Source organism: Chiloscyllium punctatum, chromosome 16 (assembly GCF_047496795.1).
Source record: "Chiloscyllium punctatum isolate Juve2018m chromosome 16, sChiPun1.3, whole genome shotgun sequence".
Taxonomy (NCBI): domain Eukaryota; kingdom Metazoa; phylum Chordata; class Chondrichthyes; order Orectolobiformes; family Hemiscylliidae; genus Chiloscyllium; species Chiloscyllium punctatum.
This window is the reverse complement of record NC_092754.1, coordinates 29,217,365-29,243,775: the sequence shown is the minus strand read 5'-3', so window position 1 is coordinate 29,243,775 and position 26,411 is coordinate 29,217,365.

Genomic DNA, 26,411 nt, shown 5'->3' with positions numbered 1-26,411 from the left:
GGAGAGAGGGAGAGAAGGGGGGAGAGTGAGAGAGGGAGGGAGGGGGCAGAGGGAGGGGGCAGAGAGAGAGAGAGAAAGGGAGGGGGCAGAGAGGGAGAGAGAGGGAGCGGGCAGAGAGAGAGAGAGGGGGTGGGGGCAGAGAGGGAGAGAAGGAGGGGTCAGAGAGAGAGAGGGAGGGGGCAGAGAGAGAGAGGGGGTGAGATAGGGAGAGGGGGGAGAGAGAGACAGAGAGAGGGGAGAGCGGGGGGAGAGAGTGTGGGGGGTAGAAGAGGGAGAGTTGGCAGGGAGAGAGTGTGGGGGGAGAGAGAGAGTGGGGTTAGAGAGAGAGAGGGGTATGCAATGGGCTCTGCAATTCAACCAGGGGCAAGTTACTGGGAGGGAGGGTAAAAGGGAGAACTTGGTGGTGTAGGGGTAAATGGGGGCTAGTTCCTGAGGGGGTTGGGGGAGGAGGGTTGAAAGTGGGACCTGGGACAAGTTACCTGGAGGTGGGGGTGAACTGGGGTAGGTTACTGTGGGGGGGGGTGGGGTGCGTGGGAAGGAGGGTGGAACTGGGGGCAGGTTACCAAGGAGGGGGTGGGGGGGCAGAGCTTGGGCAGATTACCTGGGGGTTGGGGGTACCTGGGGTTGGGTTGGAGTTTATTGGGTGGGGTTGAGGGTAGAACTTTGGGGGCAAAGTAAACAGTGCTGGGAATAGGGACTTGAGGTGATCATCACAGAAAGCTGGAAACTAATGTCAGGAAAGTGGAGATGGGGAGAACATTGGGAGGGAGGGGGTGGGATTGAGTGAGGGGTGTGGTGATGATACACCTGAGAATGGTGCAGTCCTGGAGTAGGAATTGTGTATTGTTGGCTCCACTGTGTGTTAAAGAATTTGTGAAGGAGATCTGTGATGTGCTGAAGAATTATTTGCCAGGGACAGAGACGCGAGTTGGAGTGGGGTTTGGGGATAATAATTTAAATCTTTTTGGCCTGTTACCCTGCATCAATATTAACCCTTTGGATATTGATCTCCTTTTGTAACACTAATCAGAGTGCAGCCTCTGGGTTCCACACACTATTGTAGTGGGAGGGTGGCTGTGTCAGTGAGTGCTGATATATTTCCTTGTTGTGAATTCACTGAGGGGGTTAAAACATTCACTGATTAAACATGGGCTGAAGGAATGGCGTGGCTTGAATATTTACATGTTCACTGTCTCTTCCCCTGGAATATCTGAGAGGATATCCTCATTTTTGTGTGTGTGTGTCTCTCTCTCTCTCTCTCTATTATAAAACCTAGAGTCTCCCAGGATTTTGAAAGGAAATCCTACGGAATGGTCCAGAGCAGTTGGAAAGTGGTGTTTGGAATTGTGCCCACGGGCTGCTGGAATCCAACAGCCGTGTGCGTTTGGTTTGTTTCTCTCGAGTGACAGTGTGCGTTTGGTTTGCTTTCTCCAGTGGGCTCTGCAGTGGCTGCTGGTCTGTGTGAGATCATTACCGTGTGGTATGTGCTGGGCTGCAGCTTCCAGGCCCCAAGTCCCTCCCCCCCTTTTTTTGTGGGAAAGTGTTCGGAAAAGGAAGCCACAAATTGCGAATTCCAGTGTTGAGAGGGACACTAGGGGACTGGGATTCCATTGCAATTCCCCGGCACACCAGACAGCATTCCAGGGTCCCAGCAGTTGCTGTGTTTTCACTTGCAGTTGTTTTGAATGGGACTGTATTGTTCCGTCTCCTTTGATCAGTCCCACCCCTTCATTCAAAAATGAAATGACGGTTTCTAAAACCTGGTTTGCTTTGCGCTAATCTATGACTGCCTTGTTCAATCGCTAGTTTTGCATCGAGGTTTCTGAATAATGCAATGTTCCTATGATTGGGGCTTATTGTGCCTCACTTCATTTCACTGTTCATATAGCTGAGGCTTCCTCTGCTCCAACAAAACCTGGGAGTTTGGGAGCACAGGGACTGAGCCTCTCTCCTTTCCCCATGTGTAATCTCTGAGCTGAGCTGTTGGTGCTGATGATGTTCTGTTGGACGTTGTTTGATGATGTGAGTCTGTTTATTATTGATGCTCACTGCACTTAATTATTGAAGCGTTGGTGTGGACTCGGAAAGGTGAGCAACTGTAGAAGTTGCTGGGAGCTAGAGCTATAAACATGGAGTAAATAATTGCAGGCTCTGGGCATAAATGGAAACTGGTGTCACCTCTGCTGTTTGCAGTTCTAGATAAAGCCCCCCCACTGTGCTGTTTGCAGTTCTAGATAAAGCCCCCCTCCACTGTGCTGTGCTTGCAGTTCTAGATAACCACACTGTGCTGTGTTTGCAGATCTAGATAGAGCCCCCCTCCACTGCACAGTTTGCAGTTCTAGATAAAGCCCCCCTTCACTGCGCTGTTTGTAGTTCTACATAAAGCACCCCCCCCTCCACCACTGTGCTGTGTTTGAAGTTCTAGATAAAGCCCCCCTCACTGTGCTGTGCTTGCAGGTCTACATAATGCCCCTCCCCCCACTGCACTATGTTTGCAGATATAGATAAAGCATCCCCCCCCCCCCCCCCTCACTGCGCTGTGTTTGCAGTTCTTGAGTAAGCCTTTCTGAACCACAATTGTGCCGAGAGAAATCACTTAGTGCAGTGAAATGCCAGCAGCTCTGAGTCTATCACTGGTGGTGGGAGCCAATTGGGGGAATGTATGAAGGGAAATGCAAAACCATCCACAGAACAATGCATTTACTGGGTGGGTGTAATTCACTCATCACTCTTAAGAATGCACCAAAGAAACCTTAAGGACAACAGACATTTTGGGGATCAACACTGGGAATTGCTCTTGGTGGTAAGAAGCACCTGCATTCATGTAGTACCTAATTGCACCTGTTAGTACTTCATTGTAAGTGAATCACTAAGATGACCACTAATTTCACTAGCAATATTATACACAGTGCAGCTCCACAAGTAGCAATGAGTTGAACACTCTGCGTCTTGTATTACCAGTTGAGAGAGAAATGGTGCCCTTCAAATAATGCTGTGGTGTTTCACTGGGTAAACAAACCAAGCTTTGGTTTACCTTCTGATCTGCAGGACAGCCCCTTCCCTGGTACTGCTCTGCAGTGTCAGCCCAAATCATTTGGTCAGACTCAGGAGTGGGAATACAGCTGTCAGACTCCAGTATTGCAGCTAACCTGGTATTTGAGCATGTTCCTGCTGGGCATTTTCCAGGAGCTGAGAGGAAAAGGAAGTGTCGTCCAAGAGTAGATCTGTGGCCATCCTTGTAACAGCTGGTGGGGGGGGGGGCAGGGATCATAATTCCCAACTCTGAGGAGAGAGGAAATCCCAGCGCCCTGGGTTCCAGTTTTAAAGGAGAGCCAATGACAGGTTGGCAAAGATGGTGCAGGAAAGGGAAGGGCTGATCACTGGTAGCAGCATTTTTTTTTGTCAAGCCTGTGATGTAAACAGCTCTCCTTTGAGGGTCACTGTCCTCTGATTGTTGGGAATCCTGCACTGAGCAGCTGTTCCTGACCATTTGCCTTGATCCTGAAATGGAAGTGATCTTATTTCATAAACGATGCATTCTTTTCCCTGAAGTGAGTTCTTGTTCAAATGAATGTGGATGCAGGTTCCCACATACATTTGAACAAGGACTGTACTTTTGGGAAGGTGGGGGTAGTTAGCGGTGTATTTTTCGAAGCCAGTTTTTGTCTGTGGAAGGTACAGAGTATGTAAAACTTTATCCTGTATAAGAACATGCCTCTTAATGTACATCAGGTTTAAAAAGACTGTGATCATTCTGACTTGATCATGGTAAAATCACGCCTTTATTGACATGAAGGTGATTCAGCCAGTCTTTAAATAGATGCTGATTTATTTTAAATAAAAGTTTGAAGATTTTTTAACCACTATGCTGCTTAATCAGTTACAGTAAGAGAGAAATCCGTATTTAAGCAGCGTTACAAATGAGTGAGTAACCCTTCCTGTGCTGAATTGCTGTATGGTTGCACTTGCCCACTGAATACATATCTCTACTGTCACACTTATCCACTGACCAAATGCTATATCTTTTATACACTAACACAGTGACTGCTCCTTACCTTAGACTGATTAATGCATCTTACAGTTATCCAGTGAACTTTGTCGAATAAATAATCTCAAAACAGTTCCACGGTGAGTAATATTAAATTTTGCAGGTGCTGGTATAGTAGAAAGATTGGGTGAGTCGGTGAGTGAAGGAAAACCAATTAAGATTGCGAGATCCTTCAGGATTATCAGGAGGTGAAAGAGGCTGGTGCAGATTTATAGATGAGTTTGCGGGACTTTGGTGTTGCAGATGAGGAGAGAGGGCGAGAGAGTATTAGTTCAGGGGATGATGGTCCATGCTCAGCAGTGAGCCCGTGATCCTGGGCTGTCAAAGTTGGTATTTGGGATCCAGTCAAGGTAGAGGCCCTCCTCTCCCAACAGCAGCCTCTTTGTCACCAGGTTTGATGAGGATTTCCGTACTGGCGCCAAGGGAACAGCGCATTGGAGGGTTACAGAGAACTCTGATAGAGAGAACCAAGCCACTGGCAGTTCTCAGTGACCAGATCAAAGAGAGGGTGGGAGGCTGGAAGGAGGGATTCTGTTAGATTGGGGAGGCTGAGGGTAGGAGGAAGGATCCAATGTGCAAGTCTGGGTGAGGGGCCGCTTAGTCACAGCAGTAAGTGTGAAGGGACCAAAAGAAGAGCTTGGAATCCTGTCGAGCTGGATCCTTTGCCAGCTCTGGATGTAAGGGAATGTGGCTGAAGAATTATCAATTGCAGAATGGAAACCCAAATGTGTTTGTCCATATCCTTTAGGCTGCACCCCACCAATGTCAAGCTGGTAGGAGAGATTAGTGGTGGGTCGCTGCAGATGGTCGATTCAGAAGTTGAGGCTTTGGGAAAGGGTATACATCCCACACTCTGTGGCCCCTGAGCTTGGGGAATTTTCTCGAGCTCAGAGTGTTTGGCATTTGGGATGGGATTCAGGGAATTTCTGCAGAGGCTGCATGAGTTGGCGGCAAGTTAGAAAGAATCGTTTGTTTGTTTGACGTGATCAAGCTGTGCTGGGCTTCTGAAATAATGACGAGTTTGTGGCCTCTTGCCAATTTGTCTGACACCCTCCGAACAATTCGACAGGCCCTTGACAATAATCCGACTGATTCTCAAAACGTGCGGGAATGGGAATCTAAACTCAGTACACCTCAGCTCTGAAATGCGTTTACAAGATTTGCCAATGATGTGAAGCTACGTTGCTGTGAACTTTCAATTTGATCCCAACTGAATTTGCATTCTTGCCATTGCCATCCCAAGCCCTCGCCATGCAATCCTCAAAGCCTCCTGGTTAACCTTCCTCATTGTGATGGAAGTCTGCAGTTACAGTCAGTGTGCTGCATTGGAATTCAGCATGTCCATAAAGACGTTTACAAATACTTACAGATGCACCTCAGAAAGCGTTCTCTCTGGATACATCACGGCTTGGTACAGTACCTGCTCTGCCTAGGACTGTAAGAAACTTACAGCAAGTTCATGAACACAGCCCAGACCATCATGGAAGCCAACCTTCCATCCGTTGACTCCCTCAATACATCTCACTGCCTTGGGAAGGCAGCCAACATCATCGAAGACCCCTCCCACCCGGGTTATAATCTCAATCTCTTCCATCAGGCAGGAGATACAAAAGCTTAAACACGTGGACAGACAGATTCAAGAACAGCTTCTTCCCCACTGTCATTAGACTGCTGAATGGACTTTCAAATTTCAAATGTTAATCTCGCTGTTTGTGCACCTTCTGTACAGCCGACACACTCTCTTCCTCGCTCTGTTCCATTACCCTAATGCACTTTGTATGGTATGATCTCCCTGTCCTGCACGCAAAACAAAATATCTCACTGTACCAAGATGCACATGACAATAAATCAAATCACAAACAGATTCCATCCATTTCCTGCTCCCATTTTGCCCTCCTCTCTCCTGAAGGCCTTGCCCTGGCTGTTGCTGGGTTATAGATGCTGCTCTGTGAGTCTGTATACTGAGGCAGCCAGCTACTGGAACCTAATGGAGCTGAGCTGGATTCTCTCTTTACCCAGCACTTGCACAAGTATCGTTGGATCACAGTCAAATGTAGGGAACCCCGTCTGAATTTCTTCTCCCTCCCTTTCTTCCTAGTGCAAGGTGCTGGTGTTGCACTGGCAGAGAGCAGTGTGGAGGACATCAGGGGATGAACCTGGGTCTTCCTGGTTGGCAGTGTCCTAGAAACACACTAGGTGCATCAATCAGTCAGAATGCTCCCAATCTTCATTCACAATCCAGTATGTGTGTGGTTGTAGTAGTATCATGAACAGCTTGGCACATGCTACCTTGTGCCAGTTTCAATTCCCAATGTCATTCACACCTTCCATCAATCCTCCAAACAACAATATTCACTGCATAATTATGGAGAATCCATCTCTCCTTGTTCACTTTCCTGTGTTACAGGCCCATATCACAATCTCTATGCTCCATGTGGAATGCACTTCTGTGTTGACCGAAGAGATTCTGATAATTTGATTGGATTTGTTTTTCTTTTCCCCCTGGTGTATGGCGTGATTTGGATCATACCAAATCATCAGCTGGCACTGCTGTATAAATGAACAGAGTGGTCCCGATATCATTATTCACTTGGCCAAACTTGGTTCATGTGGCAGCAAATGAAATTGCAAAGGCAAGATGTCTCATTTTAGATACGGTGCCTGCAACTGGATGATTTAGAGTCATAGTCATAGAGATGTACAGCACGGAAACAGACCCTTCGGTCCAACCCGTCCACGCCGACCAGATATCCCAACCCAATCTAGTCCCACCTGCCAGCACCCGGCCCATATCCCTCCAAACCCTTCCTATTCATATACCCATCCAAATGCCTCTTAAATGTTGCAATTGTACCAGCCTCCACCACTCCCTCTGGCAGCTCATTCCATACACGTACCACCCTCTGCATGAAAACATTGTCCCTTCGGTCTCTTTTATATCTTTCCCCTCTCACCCTAACCTATGCCCTCTAGTTCTGGACTCTCCGATCCCAGGGAAAAGACGTCTATTTACTCTATCCATGCCCCTTATGATTTAGGTGACCTCTATAAGGTCACCCTTCAGCCTCCGATGCTCCAGGGAAAACAGCCCCAGCCTGTTCAGCCTCTCCCTGTAGCTCAGATCCTCCAACCCTGGCAACATCCTTGTAAATCTTTTCTGAACCCTTTCAACTTTCACAACATCTTTCCGATAGGAAGGAGACCAGAATTGGATGCAACATTCCAACAGTGACCTCACCAACGTCCTGTACAGCCGCAGGTGCTTCCCGAATCTCTTCCTTGGCAATGGTATGTGCTCTCTCTGGGCTTTGACAAACAGCAGTCTCTCCTCAATGATGTGCCATCCTGAAACCTAGGTGAATCAGACCTCCTATTTTCGATTTGATTTATTATGAAAAATAAAAACCGAAAGAACTGTGGATGCTGGAAATCAGAGGCAAGGGTGGAAGGTTCTGGAAAAGCTCAGCAGGTCTGGCAGCAGCTGTGGAGGGAAATCAGAGTTAACCGTTCCTCAGAATGGCTCCGGCAGAAATGAGAGTTAACGTTTCGAGTCAGGTGATTCTTCCTCAGAATTCTTGTTTCTGTCTCCTGGAATGTAAGAACAGCTCCGATCCAACTGGTTAGACAGGCTGTAGGGGTAACTGTGCTGGCTTTCTGTTGTACTGCTTCATCCACCAAATCACATTCTGTTGGTCCACTACCCAGCTATATAAATGTAGGGATCTGCCCCCTGTCATGGTAACACTGATATTATACTGGTTCCGATTACAATCAGGAACCCTGCCTTCGTCTTCTCCACGTTTAGAATTTATTTCCAGGATGTCAGAGCACATCACCGTTTTATTTGTTTGTTTAAAATTCTGTTGTCATGAGGGGGTTCCAAATCTGACTATACAAAAGGGAGTCTTGGATTTTTCAGTAGCTTTGGAAAATGCTTTTTAAATAACAAGTGTGAGGTTTCCAGGTGAAGACCTGCCTTTTCATTTGCAGTAATGTATTGTCAGTGTTGCAGGTGGCTGTGGTGGGGGAGACAGCTCCTCACTGAAGCTGGCAGCCTGTGCTGCATCTCTCCTTGCTGTCTGTAAAAAAACCAGCCTGGCTGGAGATTTATCTGTTCACTAACTGGATAGAGACTGCTCGCTGAGTTCAAGGTGGGGCTGGTTGGCGTGAAGGACGGTGTTGAAGGTCAGTGTCGTTCTCTTTGTGTCTGAGGAGAGTCCAATCTCTCTTGGCCCCAGGTGTGACTGCAGAACTGCGAAACCTGCAGCACCCAGGAGTATATAGGAGCAGTGTGAACCTCCAGTCACCTCAGGGCAAACGGACAGGATCAGGTGCAACCTCGGCTGGACTTGGTGTCTGATTGTATTGATTGCTGAAATTACCGGGGAAGAGGTCAAGTGTAAACTTGGCCATTTCACCCAATCAAGCAGGTTTTCATTCCAGTGGGCTCTGACAACACAGAGGCAGACCAACATGCCTGTGCTGGCCCCTTGAAGGAGCTATTCAATCAATTCCACTCTCCTGCTCTTTCTCCATGGCGCTACAGTTTTCAAATCTCTATCAAATTCCCTTTCAGAAGAGACTGTTGGCCCTGCTTCCAACCTGGAAGCTTGTGGATTGATTGCAATTAGATGACAGTTTGAAGTTGAAGCCACTACTTAGAAACTTGTCAATGCGAGTCACTCCATCTGGAATTGATGCTAGCTGAGTTGCCCTGCCTCCGGTCAATAAACGTGAATGAATTCCCAAACAGAGAGGCCAAGAGTCCTCTCTTACCCCCACAGAGGGCTTCCATTGGGCATCTTTATTCACATATGGGACGTGGGCATTATGGCAGCGCCAATATTTAGTGCCTGTTCCTAGTCTTAGAGATGTACAGCATGGAAACAGACCCTTCGGTCCAACCTGTCCATGCCAACCAGATATCCCAACCCAATCTAGTCCCACCTGCCAGCACCCGGCCCATTTCCCTCCAAACCCTTCCTATTCATATACCCATCCAAATGCCTTTTAAATGCTGTAATTGTACCAGCCTCCACCACTTCTTCTGGCAGCTCATTCCATACATCCACCACCCTCTGCGTGAAAAACTTGCCCCTTAAGTCCCTTTTATATCTTTCCCCTCTCACCCTAAACCTATGTCCTCTTGTTCTGGACTCCCCCACCCCAGGGAAAAGATCTTGTCTCTTTACCCTATCCATGTCCCTCATGATTTTATAAACCTCTATAAGGTCACCCCTCAGCCTCCAATGCTCCAGGGAAAACAGCCCCAGCCAATTCAGCTTCTCCCTATAGCTCAAATCCTCCAACCCTGGAAACATCCTTGTAAATCTTTTCCAAACCCTTTCAAGTTTCACAATTTCCCTCCTATAGGAAGGAGACCCAGTTGCCCTTGAGAGGGTAGGGGTAAGCTGCTTTCTTGAATCGCTGCAGTCCATTTGGAGTAGGTAACCCTACAATGTTGTGAGCAAGGGAATTCCAGGATTTTGAAGGAACGGTGATATATTTCAAAGTCAGGCATGGAGGGAACATGGTGCTATTCCTTTGTGGCTGTTGCCCTTGTTTTTCTAAATTGTGGAGGATGGAAGGTGCTGTCTCTGGAGCCTCTGAGAATTTCTGCAGTATGTCTTGTAGATACACACTGTTGCTACTGGGTGTCAGTGATGGGGGAGGGAATATTTATGAAGGTAGTGCCAATCTGTACCTGGCACTCCTGATCCTGACCGTCTCCATCTTACCCCTGGAGGATGTCCACCCAATAGCTTGTGAGCAGCTCAGTTTTGTACATTGCAAAACACTCCACTTCTGCCTCAAGTCCAAGGCTTTTGCTGCACCAGGTACATCTTCAACCTGGTGCTGTTGTCAGGGCAGCGGGACACCGGGGTCAAACCTGCCTCCTGCACTGGCATTGCCGAAAGCTGCACATTGGTTGTGCCTACAAGCCAGATGTCATCACCCTCTTTGTGTGACCCCTTCCCTTCCCTTCACTTCTGACCTTGTCAGCTGATGTGTATTGCTTGACTCAAACTGCACTGAGGGCCTCCTCTTTGCCTCACTACTCAGGCACTGTGCTGCCTCCTTCCAGGCCAAGAACAGACGATCCTTCACATTACCCCTGGATTCGCTCCGTGTGGGACCAACTGTCTTCCACCTCCATCCATTTCAATTGCTTCTCCATTCTCTTTCCTCCTTTTCCGATCTAACGGCGTGAGCATAGATCAGTCACCCCAACCCCCCGAGTCGAACCCAGAATAATTGGTTGCTGTGAAGAGTGGAGTTGTTTGAGTTTGTAAACTGTAAGAGGAAGGCTTCCTGCCGTGAGGTGGTGAGCTCTGAGTCTGGAAATTCAGGCTTGTCTTGGGCAGTGAGGGAGAGGGCAGGGAAGGACAGTACCTGAGTAGTGAGGCTGGAGCTGGCCCTCAGAGACAGGAGGAACCAGACTGGAGGGGATGGACAGTCTGTCAGTAGGCATTAGCTGCGTTGAAGTGTCTGGGAAGGTGTGCACGTGGATCCAGCAGTAGGATAGTAGATACCATACATGCCTGAAAGCAAAAAGCATTGCAGGGACATGGAGAAAAAGAGGGTAAAGGATTAACAGGATTGCTGTTCCTTGGAATTGGAGTCGCAGGTCGATAGGATAGTGAAGAAGGCGTTTGGTATGCTTTCCTTTATTGGTCAGAGTATTGAGTACAGGAGTTGGGAGGTCATGTTGCTGCTGTGCAGGATATTAGTTAGGCCACTTTTGGAATATTGTGTGCAATTCTGGTCTCCTTCCTATCGGAGGGATGTTGTGAAATTTGAAACGGTTCAGAAAAGATTTACAAGGATTTTGCCAGGGTTGGAGGATTTGAGTTATAGGGAGAGGCTGAATAAGCTGGGACTGGTTTCCCTGGAGCATCGGAGGCTGAGGGGTGACCTTACAGAGGTTTATAAAATCATGAGGGGCATGGATAGGATAAACAGACAAGATCTTTTCCCTGAGGTGGGGGAGTCCAGAACTAGAGGGCATAGGTTTAGGGTGAGAGGGGAAAGGTTTGAAAGGGTCCTAAGGGGCAACGTTTTCAGTCAGAGGGTGGTACGTGTATGGAATGAGCTGCCAGAGGATGTGGTGGAGGCTGGTACATTTAAAAGGCATCTGGATGGGTATATGAATAGGAAGGGTTTAGACGGATATGGGCCGGGTGCTGGCAAATGAGACTGGATTAATTTAGGATATCTGGTCACATGGACGAGTTGGACCGAAGGGTTTGTTTCCGTGCTGTACATCTCTATGACTCTCTAACTCTTAAGAGGTGGGAAATCCTGATGACTGACTGACTGACTGACATCCTTTGTGCTGTACGTTCGGGGTAATGGATTAGCTCACTGGGAAGACACCAGCACTGAGGGGGCAGAAGGGTAAATCCAATATGGTCCCATGACACCTCCCCAGCTTTATCTCTCCAGTTTTCCCTGTTCACGTTAAGCTAGTCTAATTTACCCGACAGTTGCAATGAGAGACTTGGAAAACCGTAGACCTGCATTAACTGGATCAGAGAAGATTAAGCTGGGATCAAAAAGGCGGTTTTGAAATTTTGAGAGGGTAAATAGAAAAAGATTATTTCCACTAATCAGTGATTCAGTAACAAGGGCCATAAACACAGGATTAGAAGAGTGAGAGGCGATGGGTTTTTTTTGAAAGCTTTCAGAATGGAAGCTGCAGGCTTAACTGAAATAAACTTGTCAGAAAATATTATCGAGAGAGAAAGTGGAAAAGACACTTTGAAACTGTGCTTAGTAATACCTGGAGGAGATAGTGAGGACTGCAGAGCTGAAAATGTGTTGCTGGAAAAGCGCAGCAGGTCAGGCAGCATCCAAGGAACAGGAGAATTGACGTTTTGGGCATAAGCCCTTCTTCTGGAATGAGGAAGTGTGTCCAGCAGGCTAAGATAAAAGGTAGGGGGGAGGGGTGTTGGAAATGTGATAGGTGGAAGGAGGTCAAGGTGAGGATGATAGGCCGGAGTGGGGGTGGAGGCGGAGAGGTCAGGAAGAAGATTGCAGGTTAGGAAGGCGGTGCTGAGTTCGAGGGATTTGACTGAGACAAGGTGGGGGAGGGGAAATGAGGAAACTGGAGAAATCTGAGTTCATCCCTTGTGGTTGGAGGGTTCCCAGGCGGAAGATGAGGCGCTCTTCCTCCAACCGTCGTGTTGCTATGGTCTGGCGATGGAGGAGTCCAAGGACCTGCATGTCCTTGGTGGAGTGGGAGGGGGAGTTGAAGTGTTGAGCTGCGGGGTGGTTGGGTTGGTTGGTCCGGGTCTCCCAGAGGTGTTCTCTGAAACATTCCACAAGTAGGCGGCCTGTCTCCCCAATATAGAGGAGGCCACATCGGGTGCAGCGGATGCAGTAAATGATGTGTGTGGAGGTGCAGGTGAATTTGTGGTGCATTTGGAAGTATCCCTTGGGGCCTTGGAGGGAAGAGAGGGGGGAGGTGTGGGCGCAAGTTTTGCATTTCTTGCAGTTGCAGGGGAAGGTGCCGGGAGTGGAGGTTGGGTTGGTGGGGAGTGTGGGCCTGACGAGGGCGTGGTCTTTTTGGAACGCTGATAGAGGAGGGAAGGAAATATATTCCTGGTGGTGGGGTCCGTTTGGAGGTGGCAGAAATGACGAGGATGATACGATGTATATGGAGGTTGGTGGGGTGGTAGGTGAGGACCAGTGGGGTTATGTCCTGGTGGCGTTTGGAGGGGCGGGGCTCAAGGGCGGAGGAGCGGGAAGTAGAGGAGATGCGGTGGAGGGCATCGTCGATCACGTCTGGGGGGAAATTGCGGTCCTTGAAGAAGGAGGCCATCTGGGTTGTACGTTTTTGGAACAGGTCCTCCTGGGAGCAGATGCGGTGGAGACGAAGGAATTGGGAATATGGGATGGCATTTTTACAGGGGGCAGGGTGGGAGGCGGTGTATTCCAAAACTTGACGTTTATATCTAATGGTATGTAAATGAATGCACAAAGCATTTAAAACACAGTTGGAGAGTAACAATCATTACTGCTCACCACAGCACAGGGTGGCAGCTATTGCAGAGATTATAGAATCTTTATAGTGTGGAAGCAGACCATTTGGACCATGCTCCGAAACCCATCCCATCCAGACGTAGCTCTGTACCCTAGTAACCCCATGGTTCCCATGGCTAATCCTGGCCTGTAAGGATACTATGGCAATTTAGCATGGCCAGTCCACCTGACCTGCACATCTTTGGACTGAAAGGAAAAGACTGGAGGACACCCACGCAGACGCAAGGAGAATGTGCAAACTCCACACAAACAGTCGCCTGAGGCTGGAATCGAACCTGGGACCCTGGCACTGTGAGGCAGCAATGCTAACCACCATGCCACCCTCAGTGACTCAGATTTGGACAGGACTATGAAGTGAATATTCCTGGAGTTAAAGGGGGAAAGGGGTCTGATAAGAAGGATGTTTTTGCTGCACTGGAATGATTTGGATGCTTGTGGAGGCTATGTAAGGATAGAAACCACATGGATTGAGTTAAAAACCAGACAGGAATGGGACAATTTTTATCATATGTTGCAAGCCACTGATCAGTGGAAGTTGGATAGTGGCGAGGTTGGTCAACAATGCAGCGCAATGTGTCTCAACCTTGCACAACAACACTGGATGAATTTTAAACAATTCCAAGATTGCTGAAGGAAGAGTCATGCATGTTGTTCAAATGAAGTTATTGTTTAGGTTGAGGTTTCAGTTCAGGATGGTTGCAGTGTTAGTACTATCCCGTTTGGGACAAGACAAAAATAATCTGATGCTTACTTCACTTGCAATTTTTTTGAGCCTTACAACTTGCAGTGTGACAGCTGTCTTTCTAAATTGGCACAGGCAACTTCGCTTCTAAGATAATACATTGACGTTTAAATCACTTTTAGGACATCCTGATAGCATCGAAAGTGCAAGACCATTGCTTCTTTTTTTTTTGGAATTTCTCTAGATCAGTATTTTGCAAGTTATAGGGATGTACAGCATGGAAACAGACCCTTCAGTCCAACTCGTCCATGCCAACCAGGGATCCTAACCTAATCTAGTCCCACCTGCCAGCATTTGGCCCATATCCCTCCAAACCCTTCCTACTTATTTACCCATCCAGATGCCTTTTCAATGTTGTAATTGTACCAGCCTCCACCACTTCCTCTGGCAGCTCATTCCATACACCCACCACCCTCTGCGTGAAAAAGTTGCCTCTTTAGGTCCCTTTTAAATCTTTCTCCCCTCACCTTAAACCGATGTCCTCTAGTTTTGTTCACCCTCTCCAGGCCCCTCATGATTTTATAAACCCCTGAGGTCACCCCTCAGCTTCCGTTCCACGGAAAACAGCCCTAGCCTATTCAGCCTCACCCTATAGCTCAAACCCTCTCACCGTGGTAACGTCCTTGTTATCAAAAGAGCTGGCAAAGTAGATAATGGGTCATCATGGGGGAGTTATTAAATTGTAAAATAGATTAAGAAGAATTAAGATATAGTCCTGTGAGGGGAAAATTAAAGGTATTTTTAACGAGCTTCACTCTGTAACATAGAACAGTACAGCACAGGAACAGGCCCTTCGGCCCACAGTAGTTGTGCTGAACATGATGCCAAATTAAGTTACCCTTCCATCTCTTTGCATATTTATGTGCTTATCTAAAAGTCACTTCAACGGCCCTATTTTATCTGTCTCCCCCACCCCATGTAGCACCTTTTTAGACTCCTACCACTCGGTGTGTAAAAAAAAACTTGCCCTTCGCATCTCCTCTGAACTTTCACCCTCTCACCTTAAATGCATGCATGCCCCCCCCCCCCCCCGCCTTGTTTTAGACATTTGAACTCTGGGGGATAAAGATTCTGACCGTCTCTCTTTAGAAATATAGGATGGACCATGACTGCTTCAAGAAACCAATCATTCTTACACATTTATGACGATGGCGCAAAGTCAAAATCTACCTCAAAGAGATTAAACTGGGCTGACGTAGCAAAATCCGAGCTATTGATGATAAAGGAAGACACGAGCGATACGGAGCGTGGAGTAGGGAGGTGCAATAGGAGATTGGAAAGGATTAAAGAAAACTCAACAGATAATGTAAAAGGAAAGAATGGCTTCTATAAACATAAGGAAGATTGAAGTTGTTAGGGTAATTCGCTTTGGAAAGACGGGTAAAGCTAATTTTGGTAGTTGGAGATAAAATATTTAATATATTCCCACTATATGTTGTAAATGATGGTGGATTGAGAGTAAAGGTATTCTAGAGAATGAGGCGAAGTGATTTGTTAGATACCTGGAATTGGTTCTGGGGGAGAAAACACATTGAAATGCTACCTGAATACGACTTAAAGAGAGTCTGAGAGCAGATAGCAATTTCTTACTCGTCCTTACAAATGCAAATTGTTGCAGGGAGTTGGAAATAGCTAGTTTATATTCCTGTCCTAAATATGATGCATGATTAAGGACAAGCTAACCAAATTTATTAAGAGAAACTTAGGTTTGACAAACTGAACTCGCTTCTTATGAAGAAGGGAGTGATTGGACAGATAGCAGGAAAGCAGTAAAGGATAAAGCAGTATCTTGCACCTTTCATGACCACAGGGGACTTCCCAACACACATGCAGCTACTAAAGTGTAGTGTAGCTACTGTCATAATGCAGATAGCACAGCAACTGATTTGCATACAGGAAGGTGCCCACAAGCAGCAATGGAAATATGTCTGGATGATTGGGTGTTGATTGATTGAGGGATAGATATTGGCCAGGGCCTATTCCTGTTTCTCTTTGAAACTGGAATGGGATGGTACACCGACACCTGAAAGGGCAGCCGTTCAGTTTCATATGTTATTGAGATGTCAGCACCTTTGACAGTGCTGCAGTCCCTCAGCACTGCCACAGAAGTGTCAATGTAGGCTGGTGTAATCCAGCCCCAGAATGGACCTTGAACCCTCAACCTTCGGACTCTGTAAGAGGTCTACCAATTGAGCCATGATTTGACAACTTGGTTCATGTCCATTTCATGTTGAACTTTCAGAAGTGTTTGGGTAAAATATATCAGATTATTATAATAATCAGTTCCTAGAGTTTTCATGATGTTTTTGAGTGCAATCCCAGGGTCAGCAACATAATACTTTTCGTTTATATTTTTTCTCCAAGTTATAGGGCAGCACGGTCGCTAAATGGTTAACATTGCTACCTCACAGCACCAGAGACCTGGGTTCAATTGCTGCCTTGAGTGACTGTCTGTGAAGTTTGCACACTCTTCCCAAGTCTGCGTAGGTTTCCTCCGGGTGCTCCGGTTTCCTCCCATAATCCAAAGATGTGCAGGTCAGGTAAATTGGTTATGCTAAATTGCCCGTACTGTTTGGTGCATTAGTCAGGGGTAAATATAGGGTAGGGGAATAGGTCTGGGTGGGTTACTCTTCAGAGGGTCAGTTGGTTGTTGGGCTGAAGGGCCTGTTTCCATACTGTAAGGAATCTAATCTAATCAGTCAATCTTCCTTTAAATTTGCAATGGGAAATCCAAGGAACTGGGAGGAGATTCTTCCCAACAGGAGAATTGTAACAGTAGAGATGTATAGCAGCATCTGTGGGCAAGAAATGAAGGGTTTTGGTTAATGGGCATGATTCACGTTAGTGATGGCTGAGAAATGGTGCATCCCAGCTCTCTCTGCTGTACCCACCTTGATTTGGAATAGATGTAACTTTCCTTTACTTGGACATTGGGGACACAACAGCAGAACACCGTGATAGTGACAAGCTAAGAGGGTGGGTAAACAATGAAAGACTTGCAGCACTGATGTCTGAAGTAATACATCATGGGAATGAAACCAACGGTCACGAGGCAGAGAAATTCTGAAGAGCAAGGTGGAATGGGGAAAATTCACTGCATAAAACACACCATTCCCTGCGGTTATGAATGTTGATCTGTGGTAGCTGTGAAAATAAGGGGAATAATAGTTTGGTTTGCAAATACGTGAATAAAGAAGTACAAATACATTTCCGCTTGGTAATAATTAGACCATAGATGGAATCCTGTGTACTGTTTTAGACTCTCATCATAGAGAGAATATTGAAGAAACAGGGCACATTTTGATCAGGCTTTTCATCTTGCAATGTGGCTCTGATTGTTCGAGACATTGCCATGGAGAATGCATCCAATAATACAGTTGACAGACAATTGCTGGGCTTTGTTTAAATTTTAAACCAGACAGGTTAACCCAGATTTGTCAGGGCATTCCCTTGAGAAATTAACCGGTGAGTAGCTGTCACTTATTTTGATGCAAATAGGTGTAGTGTGTGTGTGTGTGTATACATGTTCTTTCTTTCTACAAGGACAGGTCTGTATATATTAATAAATGTTTACAGATTACGCAAGAATGCCACACTGAGCCTAACAGACAGCCCTAAATAGGGTCTCATGGTAATATGCTATTTGATATGCTCCACCAGTCTTTGGTAGATAATACCTACAAATGTGGCATCACCCCAGCATTGAAATTCATATATTGCATTACTCATTTATGTGTCAAAGATTAGCAGATCATTTCAAACAGCATGTCCTTTTCGCCTTGACTGATTTAGCGTGCACTTGCTAATCAATCTCCTCTCATGCAGTATACATTTTGATTTTTCCCTTGAATTGGTATTCTTGCGAATTGTCCTGATGTGTAAGACAAAACATTTCTACAAAACTGTCATTTTTTTTCAACAATACTCCAGCTCTGTATTATGAAATAACTATTTATAAAACACTGAAGGCATAGGCAGCACAATATAGGTTTACCGGGATAATACCAGGCCTGGGAAGTTATAGTCAGGCAGGCACCTGAGATATTGGGAACTTCTGTCACTGGAGTTGGACAGGTTTTTCACGGGAGTTTTGATAGACATTTGTAAAATGAATGAGAATTTTTGTTGACTGAGTTTAAGAAGGAAAGAAAACTTGAGAAGGTAGTGAAGAAAATATGGCACTGAGATAAATTAGTTTAGAGATCTTTACTGTATTGACACAGGTTTGTGGGGACCTGGAATATTTTCAGCGGTTGTGGCCGAGGTAGAGCTCATTATTCCCTCTGAGGGAAATTGACTGTGGGGAGAGTGAATTCAGATAGGCTGAATGGTCTCCCTCAATGATATAAACCTCTGGTTAAAGGGGAACGATAGAAGGCATGTTTATTCATGGTGTTGTTAAGACTGCTACAAATTGGCTGTTAAGTCAGTCGTGACATTTGGGAAAGAGTTAGATTTGAAGAAAAGTATTAAAAGAAAAGAGTGGGGAATTGAGATTGATGTGGAGTTAGTATTGGCTCACTGAACCAGATTGTCATTCTGTGTTGGAATGGGAAATATGAACCTATTGCCCATAATTACCCGTGAGTTTGGTAAGTGGTTTAGTGCAGACACCCACAGCTAAAGTGAACATAACCTGCTTCAGAAACCTGTTTCATTCCAGAAAAAGAGCCTTTTGCAGTTTACAAATGATCTGGTGACAAGATTAAAACTGACAGCTTGTGGGCCTTTAGTTCAAACAGCAAGCAGTTCCCATTTCCTAGACCCACTTGGATTGAGCTTGGTCATATAGTGTACTTTGTTTCCTTATTTAACAGACTTGATACAAGTGCCCTCTCTTTAGCTTGATGTTTAAGTTGCAAGCCTGACTCGCTGATGCACCTGGAGGGATAAACCCATCTGTGGGAGCTGGCATTCTACTGTCTGGGTTCCCACTAGCCGAGCGAATGAGTGTGTCCCCAGTAGCAAGAGGCCTGCTCATCTGGGCTGTTCTGTCACATTGAAATCCAACAGGCAGTAACATCTCCTCTATTGGACAGTTGCTAATTTTGTTGCAACATGCACCTAACTTGTATAGAGCCTGGGGCTAAAGGGGGTTGTGAGATTCCAGGGAACAAATCTGCCACTCCACGTCAGGCCAGGTTCTAAGTCGTTTGGTTTAGAGCTTATTAAAGTCAGGGAGCAGGTTCATTGCAGCAATTTGATTGTTCTTGTTCCATGTGCACGTGACATTAAGAGGTCAGAACTATCCATTAGCTTAAAGAGGAAACATGGCTGTAAGAAACACTAACCATTAGGAATGATTTCAATGGACATAAGATTGCAATTTAATGAGGGGGTCAAATGTCCAGCTTTATAACATCATCTCAATTATTGAATTTGATTACTGGCTGGTAATTTGCTGAAAGGTGTCTGTTCATCTGTGTGTTATTTGTTATTTACTTCAGGCTGGATACTTCCTATATAACGCATACTTTCTTAGGCTAACAGCTGGTAGATAGTACAGTCCTTACAATTAGGGTGAACCAAGAGTTAATTGTATTTCCCTTTGATCAATACCATATTCTCTCAGTACCAGGGAGCTCAAGACTTCTGCCTGGCAGATAAATGGACTTCTGATAGAAGTTTTTTTCCCCTCCACCCATCCTATCCTGAAGGGGCTCCTTCATGCCACACTATTTTACACTGGCACTTGCAGATCAGCCCAGAGGGTGATGGCAGCAGGAGGCCATGACAGTATGATCAAACCCCTTCTGTCCTAGAATCCCCACAGTGTGGAAGCAGGCCATTCAGTCCATCGAGTTCATACCAAACCTCCGAAGACCATCCTACCTAGACCCACCCCCCTATCCTATCCCCTGAATTTCCCATGGCTATTCCAGCTATCCTGCATATCCCTGGACAGTTTTCCCATGGCCAGTCCACCTAACCTGCACATCTTTGGACTGTGGGAGAAAACCCACATAAGCATGGGGAGAACAGGCTAGAATTGAACCCGGGTCCATGGGACTGTGAGGCAGCAGCGCTAACCACTGTGCCACAATGCCGCCCTGAGGGATGAGTAAAACTCTTCTCATCCTTCAGCCCATATTACACCTGTGCAGGCCACTGCTGGAAGTTGGCCAGTATCCTTCCAAATTGTTACCTGAGGCTCCGTGACGTCCATAGTACACTGTTGGCATCTCTGGGCCTGAAACATTCCTTGGATGGAATAGATCCTGGAAGATAGCAAATGAGAAGGATGCAGAGGTTGATGATACCTTAGAGTGCGAATGTCTCACTTGAAATGAAACACATCCCACCTGCTTTGGACAAGTGCCAGGTTGAAAGAGAGGAATACAAGCCACCAGTTCTGCTGAAGCTCAAATTTCTGGAGCTTTGCTATTTGTGGAAGCACTTTGCTCAATTACCCCTCAGTCACATTCAGCATCCCCCCCCCCCACCCTCCTCCGCTGCATTAAGTATTGTTACTAACCCTTTCAGGGCTAACAATACTCTTCATTTCCTGAATGAAGAATCGGCATTTTAAAAAATATCTAATGTTTCTTTTCTCTCTCTCTCTCTCTCTCTCTCTCTCTCTCTCTCACACACACACACACACACACACACACACACACACACACACACACTTTTCCTCTCTCTCACTCACACACTTTCTCTCTCACTTTCTCACACACTCTTTCCCACTCTCTCCCTCTCTCACTCTCACTCACTCACTCTCTCTCTCTCACACTCTCTTTCTCACACTCTTTCTCACACTCTCTCTCTCACACTCTCTCTCTCTCTCACTCTCTCCATCTGTTTGTCTTTCTTTCTCTCTCTCTAAGCTTCCAAGTTTAAAAGAAAAGTTTCTAATGGTGCCATAACCAATTTTGTTTTGTTAACATGGGGAGTCCGGGTTCCACTGAGAGAGAGCTGGGCAGGAGCATGCTGTGAGTATGGTTCTGCCATCAAACCCTTCAAAGGAGAGTTGAAGCATACATTTATGTAGCTTTTTTCACGACCACTGGCTGTCTCAAAGTGCTTTGCAATCAACTTGCAATCAGAAGCCTCCCACGGAGGACATTGTGATCATGACCAGATAATCTTTTACATGATGCTGATTGTGGGATAGCTTTACTCAGGGCCCCAGGGACAACCACCCCGCTCTCCTTTTGAAGTAACGACGTTGGATTTTTTTGCATCAGCCTGAGCAGGTGGATAGAACTTCTGTTTATCAGTCTCCTCCAAGAGATGGCCCCTACAGGAGCCCCTGCTGTCCCTCAGGGCTGCGTTGGAGTGTCAACCTTGATTTTTGGGCTCAGGCCCTTGGTGGAGACTTGAATGGGAACCAGCTTTCTGTTTTCTGACACCAGCTTTGAGCCCTGGCCGAACTCTCCTTGAACCTCACATCAAATAACTATCCAACTCTCTTTTCAAAGACGCAGCCTCCACTACTCTCTCGGGCAGGGTATCCCAAGACACCACTGACACCAATGTCTGAGCCTCTGAAAATATGGTGCCCAGAATTGGCCACAGTCCTTCAGTTGAGGCTGTATCAGTGCTTTATAAAGGTTTATCATCGCAATATGCCTCCATTTATATAGCCAAAGCTCCCATATGTTGTTTAAATTGCTTCTTTTCTCAACCTACCCTGTCATTCAATGGTTTGCACTCATACACCCATCTCGTTCCTGTGCCCGATTTAGAATTGCTGGGGCCACTGGTTGTGGGCTTGGCTATCAGGGACGCAGACAGTATAATTCTAGGTCCCACAGATGGGTCTATCCCTCTGGTGAGTGGCATGCAACTTTAAACATCAACAGTCCCCCACTCAAGGGAGGGCACTAGCATCAATTAAGAGCAAGATATGTTACATTATGATGCTGAATCCAAGTGGGTCCAGAAAATGGGAATTTTTGCTTGCTGTTTGTTCAAGAGAATTGCACCTTTTGTGTTGTCTCACCTCGTTGCTCCGACCACGTCTCTCACTCACTTCTGCATTCCATTTCTGCTGCCTGTTGCACCAGCCTCTCTCTGGCCTACTGAGGTTAGTCACTGACCTCTCCACAGTTTACAAGCCTGCCAAGTTGTGTGCACATTTTTAATTATGTCCCATGCACTCCAGTCCAGTTCATTATTATAAATCAAGAAAAAGCAATGGTCCTGATATTGGCTGGAGTGAAACACCAGCCCGCGCTCCAGCTCCTGATCATTGTGTAGCATCTGTTGTTCAGCTCAGAGACTCCTTAATCAGTCAGCTCTGGCACAGTTAGAGATTGCAGTGGAGGATGGCAACCCCCAGTGGAACAGTAACACTGATCAATTCATATCAAAACACAATATTGCTGAATATTTAATATCACCAAGATAACTGACATTCCAGTCTGGAGGTATCTGTCAGGATTTCTAGATGTCACGCTTCAGGGAATTTCCCGGTGTGTGTGCTTCTCCTTCGATCCTTCTCTGTTTTCCTGAGGATATTGTTAGACCTACCCTGACAGTTCTGATGATTCTTCACTTAACTGGGTGCCGCCATATTGGTGGTGATTCAGGGCAGGGGTTGTCATGGCTGACTCTGATTCTGTTTTCCTAACACGATACTCCCCACCCAAAGGGTCTTCACAGTCGATATGACAGCAAAAGCCCTGGCCGAACTCTCCTTGAACCTCACATCAAATCACTATCCAACTCTCTCTTTTCAAAGCCGCAGCCTCCACTACTCTCTTGGGCAGGGTATCCCAAAGCCTTGCCACTCTGTCTTCTAAGACCCTTTTCCTTCCTGTTGCTTTTGGGTCTGTTGCCTCTCATTTTAAATTTATTTCCCCTCGACCTTCTGTCAGTTTTTTTCTGATCTGCTGTGTCCGAACATTTTGTGATATTTGAGCATCCTAATCACACCTCTTCTCAAACCTTCTTTGAAGAGATCAATCCAAACTTCTCCAATCTAGCCACGTAGCTAAGGTCCCTCGTCCCTGACTGTGCTCACATAGCCATCCCTGTAAATCCTTTCTGCCTCTTTTTCTGCCATCTCGATTTCTCCTTATGTGACTCGGTTTTACACTTACTTTCAGAGCCCTGCTGTGAAAGACCTTGGAATGTTGCATTATGTTCATTCATAAAGTCAGGAAGTATGGGATACAGGGAGATTTGACTATCTGGATTCAGAATTGACTGGCTGACAGAAAACAGAGAGTGGTTGTAGATGGAAAGTATTCTGCCTGGAGGTCAGTGTTGAGTGGGGTCCCGCAGGGCTCTGTTCTTGGGCCTCTGCTCTTTGTAGTTTTTATAAATGACTTGGATGAGGAGGCTGAGGTGTGGGTTAGTAAATTTGCAGATGACACAAAGGTTGGAGGTGTCGTCGATAGTATAGAGGGCTACTGCAGGCTGCAGTGCAACATAGACAGGATGCAGAGCTGGGCTGAGAAATGGCAGATGGAGTTCAACCTGGATAAATGTGAAGTGATGCATTTTGGAAGGTCGAACTCGAATGCTGAATATCGAATTAAAGACAGGATTCTTGGCAGTGTGGAGGAACTTGGTGTTCAAGTACATAGATCGCTCAAAGTTGCCACCCAAGTGGATAGGGTTGTTAAGAACGCATATGGTGTTTTGGCTTTCATTAACAGGGGCATCGCGTTTAAGAGCTGCGAGGTTTTGCTCCAGTGCTACATTTCCCTGTTGAAACCACACTTGTGATATTGTGACCAGTTCTGGTCGCCCTACTATCGGAAAGATACAGAGGCTTTGGAGAGGGTGCAAAGAAGGTTTACCAGGATGCTGCCTGGACTTGAGGGCTTGCCTTATAAATAAAGGTTGAATAAGCTCTGACTTTTCTCTCTGGAGAGAAGGAGGAAGAGAGGAGACCTGATCGAGGTATACAAGATAATGAGAGGAATGGATAGAGTCATTAGCCAGAATTTTTCCCCCAGGGCAGGATTCACTGGTACAAGGGGTCATAGTTTGAAGATATTAGGAGGAAGGTATAAAGGAGACGACAGAGGTAGGTTTTTTACAGAGAGTTGTGAATGCATGGAGTGTGTTACCAGCAGTGGTGGTGGAAGCAGAGTCACTGGGGACATTTAAGCGACTGCAGGACATGTACATGGTTAGCAGTGAGTTGAGGGCTGTGTAGGTTAAGTTACTATATTTTACATTAGGGTTAAATCTCAGCAAAACATCGTGGGCCAAAGGGCCTGTTCTGTGCTGTACTTTTCTATGTTCTAAGTTAAGACTGTTTGATAAATGTCAGGAGTTTTTCTGCACCCTGCTTTCAACCTTTTCACATCCAACCCAAATTGTGATGAGCAGTAATGGACACAATTTTCCAGTTGAGGCCAAGTTTGTGTTGTATGAAGGTTCACCAGAACGTCCTTCCTTTACACTCTTATGGCTCTTTTCTAGCTTATCGTCCCTGTCATTATTACCCCCTTTTACATTGTCACCATCCATCTTCAAACATTTATGATACACCATGTCCCTCTGCTCCTCTGTTTAGAATTATAACCTTTATTTTATATTGCCCCTCGTTCTTTCGTCCAAAATGTATCACTTTGCACCTCCCTGTTCAATTTCAGCTGCCATTGTCCGTCCATTCCAACAGCTTGTTACTAGACCCATGAAGTCTGTCACTATCGAATTTACTACTGGTCTTCATTGTCCTGTGAAAGGATATTTATCAAGTTACTATTGCGTTTAAGGGGTTTCCAACAGCGTGTTTCCTTATGATTTTCTTTTTTTTCCACTCATGGAATAGGGGTGTCGTTGGCTGGGCTGGCATTAATTACCTGTCCCGAGCTGCTTTTGAGAAAGTGGTGGTCAGCTGCATTATTGAACCACTGCAGTCCACGTGCTGTAGGTGGATCCACAATGCTGTTGGGGAGGGGATGACATGGAGGTACCGGTGTTGGACTGGAGTGGACAAGGTCAGAAGTCACACGACACTAGGTTATTGACAACAGGTTCATTTGAAATCACGAGCTTTCAGAGCGCTGCCCCTTTGTCAGGTGAGGTGAAGAGAAGCCCCCAGGCACAGAATTTATAGGCAGAGAGATCAATTCTGGCTAATGACTCTATCCATTCCTCTCATTATCTTGTATACCTCGATCAGGTCTCCTCTCTTCCTCCTTCTCTCCAGAGAGAAAAGTCAGAATTTATAGGCAGATTATAGGTGTGAGTGGTGTGCCGATGGGCTGCATAACAAGTCTTTGCAGGTGATCAAAAGTGTCAGATGGTGTGAGTAAAGTGTCAACGGTTGAATAGCAAATGAAAGGGATAACCTATAATCTAATTGAGGTGCAGAGAGATAATTATAAAAAATTAAAAATAAGGTAGTGCTGGAGACAAACCTAATGGCTGGAATAACATGATGAGTCAAAGAGTTTCATGCCAAGGGTCTAACCAAAGTAACAAGTAATCCAAAACTGCACAAAGTAATTAAAGTAGAGAGGTCATAACAAGTTATCAAGGTGATTGTGTCAAAACAGAATGGTGTGGAAGATTTTACAGGTACAGAACAGTATAGTGGGGTTACACGCACAGTTAGGGAGGGGAGTTACAGGATTTTGATCCAGAGACGCTGAAGGAATGGTGATATATTTCCAAGTCTGGTGATAATGGGTTCAAAGATGGTGAGTGAGTTGGAGGGAAACCTACAGTGGATGGTGTTCCCATGTATCTGTATTCCCATGTCCTTCAAGATGGAAGTAGTCGTGGATTTGGAAGGAGCATGGGTGAGTTTCTGCACTCTATCTTATATATGGTACACACTACTGCTACTGGGAGTGAACATGGTGCCAATTAAGTGGGCTGCTTTCTCCTGGATTGTGCCATGCTGTGTTTTTGAATGTTTTTAAACCAGAAGTAGGCAGATATCTATAAGTAAGTGGGGAGGAAGGGAAGAATGTGAGTAGTTAACGATATTATTGAATGGCCTGTTCCTAATCAGAATTTGCATGTTTGTAAATATGGATCATTGGCCTGGTGTACACACCTTTTTCAGAGACTAACTGTTCAGGTGGGAAGTACATGGACTGTTCTCCATTGGAATGCTCTACCTGCCGTGTGTGTGTGTGTGTGTGTGTGTGTGTGTGTGTGTGTGTGTGTGTGTGTGTGTGTGTGTGTGTGTATGCGCGCGCGTGTGAGCGAGAGCAAGAGCAAGAGCAAGAGGCTGGTCAGCTCTTTGAGGCCTCCACTTCATCTTGGTTTGCCTGAGGACCACTCAATAAATCCAGACCCTGGAACCCATTAATACAGACAGGTTTTCCAACTTTACCTTCCTGAACCTGGAGCCGTAAAGAGCATTTGAAGAACGACAGTTGCTCCTTTCCGACCCATTCCCCACATTTTCACCCTGCCCCAAGGCAGCAGTCAGTTGGTTTTGCCTCTCGGTTAGACATATGGCAGGGAGGGGGGAGGGAGAGGTCCTTGTGGCACACAAGATAAACCATCAGAAACACCGCTCCGGATCAGATGGAGCATGGATATTGCAAATAAGCTGAAGCGGTTTTAACTGTAGCACACTGATTGGCACTGCTGCCTCACAGCACCAGTAACCCAGGTTTGATTCCAGCCTCAGGTGACTGTTTGTGTGGACTG